This window comes from Gavialis gangeticus, unplaced genomic scaffold (assembly GCF_001723915.1).
Source record: "Gavialis gangeticus isolate Ggan-Ray unplaced genomic scaffold, GavGan_comp1, whole genome shotgun sequence".
NCBI lineage: Eukaryota > Metazoa > Chordata > Crocodylia > Gavialidae > Gavialis > Gavialis gangeticus.
This window is the reverse complement of record NW_017728998.1, coordinates 6,259,705-6,262,869: the sequence shown is the minus strand read 5'-3', so window position 1 is coordinate 6,262,869 and position 3,165 is coordinate 6,259,705.

Below are 3,165 nucleotides of genomic sequence, written 5' to 3'. Positions count from 1 at the left end.
AAAAGCATATTCTCCTCCTAAAGAAAGCATAGAAAGTGCATCTGATCACCAAAAAAGAATCATTGGTCCCACCGCGTTCAACTTTTCCTCTCTTGTTTGAAAGCATAAAAAGGAGAAATCTCAATTTCCAGTAAAAGGAGAATGTGTACATAGCAGCACAAGCAACAGAAAGCAAAATTCGTGGCAAGAAAAGGGGCCAGGATAAACAGCAATGCACTAAGGAGGAGTGGGCTATTGAACAGCACCAATAAAGCACAGCCACCTATTCTTCTGTGAAATTAGGGAACAATGCCCCTTGATGGTATCTTCCTTGTCTGGTATAATTTGCTCAGTAAATGGTGACTTGTTGCAAATCACTTACCTAACAGCAATTGAGCTGTTGATGGACAGATCGTGTTTTAACTTCCAAATAAATCCCAACGAAATATTTAAGTTAAGTAAAACCTTCTTGTCATTCATCCCCTTGTAGTAAATACAGGTGTGGGGTTTTGCCTTTGCATTTCAGCTAGACATTGTATTCGTTTTGTCTTTAATCTGCACATACTGAAGGAAAGGGGATTCCCCCCTCCCCCCTTTTTAACCTCCCACCTGGGCACTGACAGCAACAAGTATTTAAAAGGAAATTCTTATTTTATGGCCAAATTATAGTAATCACAAGCTATAAACTAATTGAGCCAACTCCCCCACTAAAACTGAAGGGTGCGTTGAATCTAGTCCTTTAATGAAGTACCCAGCCTGAATGACACATGCATTTATGACCTAAATGAATCCAAACATGCCAGGTTATAATTGCTACACTTCAAGATTTACCCTTTCCTACCATGTAAGCCGTTAAACAACATTCACTTTTGGCTGGGTAAATGTTATGCAGCCACCCCTCTGCCAGAGGAACTGGAGGATTCATTCCTGCTGTACAGTCTCACTATATTTCCCTTTTGTCCATAAAGATGAGTGAGTTATGGCACGAAAGAGGAGTAGAGGAAGAAGGAAAGAACAAAACAGCCGGGGATGGAGTGTGCTTCTCCCTTGCAGCAGTGACTGAAAGAGCAATTCTTTTAAAGTCATTTTATTACATGCAAATAATTAGAAGGATTTGGGGAGGGGTGCTCCCCTATCCAGACACATCGAGAACAGTCCCTTTTATCCAGTATTTAAAAAGCACCAGGCAGTGGCTGAACTGTCTTGCCTTTCTTTAACTCTGCTCCTGATTCTTGAATTTTCCCCTCGATTTTGGTGCGTGTGCATTTTATTAGGTTAATAAAACTCGGTTTTCAAACTTTTGGATGCCTCCGGGGTACAATGAGCTCGGATGTCAAATGCATCAACTAGCTAATGAAGGGATTTCAAAGGTCTCCAAAGTGTCCAGAGCTGCAATTTGTAGCGTCTCATAAAGGTAAACCCCGCTTGGGCTACAATTTGTTTTGTCTGCTGGTTTTCCGGGTCCCCCACCCCAGTTCTGCTCCGACCCGCGATGCGAAGCTCCGCCGGCTTCTTCAACAGAACAAAACGGAGCTTGTTTTTACGTCAGCATTTGGGGCATTGCTGGGAAAGGGTTATGGGACCAGCTCAGCAATGAGTCTATCCTACATGAAGGAGGGAAATGGGGATCAAAATAAAATGATCTGGGGCGAGGGGGGGAAACCAATCCTTAACTTGGGAAACTTGCTGCTTGTTCAAGAGAGAGGGAGAGAAAGAAAGAAAGAAAGAAAGCAGTTTCTTTTTCGGTTGTTTTTATTCCCATTTATTTTGGGCTAAATAAATACGTCTTTCTGGGGTTTCAGGTTCGCTGTGGTGCGAGGAAGGTGACAGTGAAGAATGGATCCAGGCTGTGGGAGGTCTGGCTGGGCTGGAGGAAGGGAGGTTTACCCTCCATGTCTACAGGATCTACCTTGCCCTGGGCATCCTCCTTTCTATGCATTTATTTATCTCTTTTGCCTCTCATCAGCCCAGACCTGATCCCTCGAGCTGGCTGGACTCATGGGGGGGATGTTGGGGGCGAAGGCTCCGCTTCCACCCCACCACCCGCCTGGCACTTACATTGCAGGAAGCCTTTGGGCTCAGGACGGATCTGAGTTGCAAGTGGCACTGAAACTGGGCAGGGCAGCTCTGTTGTCACCCCGAAAACAAAAAGGCTGTTATGGATCAGCAGCCGTAACAAGCTTTCACAAGGCACAGATCCCTCTATGAGGTTATAACAGCAGCGTTAATCTTCTAGTCCGTGTTTAGAGAGCCAGCTCATCTAGGGGGGTGAGTGGAAGGCGGCCAAGTTGCAAGAGCGCTTTCTTTATTAAAAAATATAAAGTCGTGCTGCTTTTAGCACCGACCCCAGGAGCTTGCCCAGTCCTCCGGTCCTCGGCCGTCCAGCAGGCGCAGCCCCGACGTTGCAGACGGGCTTGCTGCTGGGTGGGGGTCGGGCTCGCAGGCGATGCTACGGGCAGGAGGGGAGGACAGAGGAGGGATAGTATTTCTGCACGAAGTCCATGCTTTCGGAGACACCCAGAGGCCGCTCGCAGCCCCTTTTGGGGTCCCGGGCCGGGGGCTCGGGTCTCCCCGCGGGTGCCAAAGTTTGCAGGGAAGGTTTGAGGGCAGATCTGCGCGGCTCAAAGAAGCGCACCTCGGCTTGGTCACGCCGGGTCGTTGTCACCGTGCCCTGGGAGCGGGGCACTGGCACATCACAAGGTCGTCCTCATTATTAGCGCCGTCATCGTGATCACCGCCGTGATCACAGCCATTCACACCCTTTACTTATCACCATCAGTTTATTCCCGACGTTTGTGGTCTGCTTATTTTCCACTCTGAGCAGCGGCAGCAGCAGGAATATGAGCCTGACACAGATTTCGACAAACAAAATGATTTCTTTTCCTATGTGAAACCTGTATGGAGAGACCAGGCAAGACAGCTGTTGCACTCCGGGCTCGTGTGCAAGGCAGTTTGCAAAGCCATTTCCCCCCGTGAATCCGGTCTTGTCTCCACCTCGGGCAGCCCGGGTCCCCTTGGGCAGAGTTTCACACCCCGCACGTGCGAGAAGCTGCGGCGCCGGCACTTTCTGGAGGGGAGGAGGAAGGAAAAGATCTTTTGTTTTGTTTTGTTGTGTTGTATCCCGGTATTAAAAAAAGGGGAAAAAAAGAGGGAAGAAGCCCTCGACAATCACCCCCCCCCCCCCCC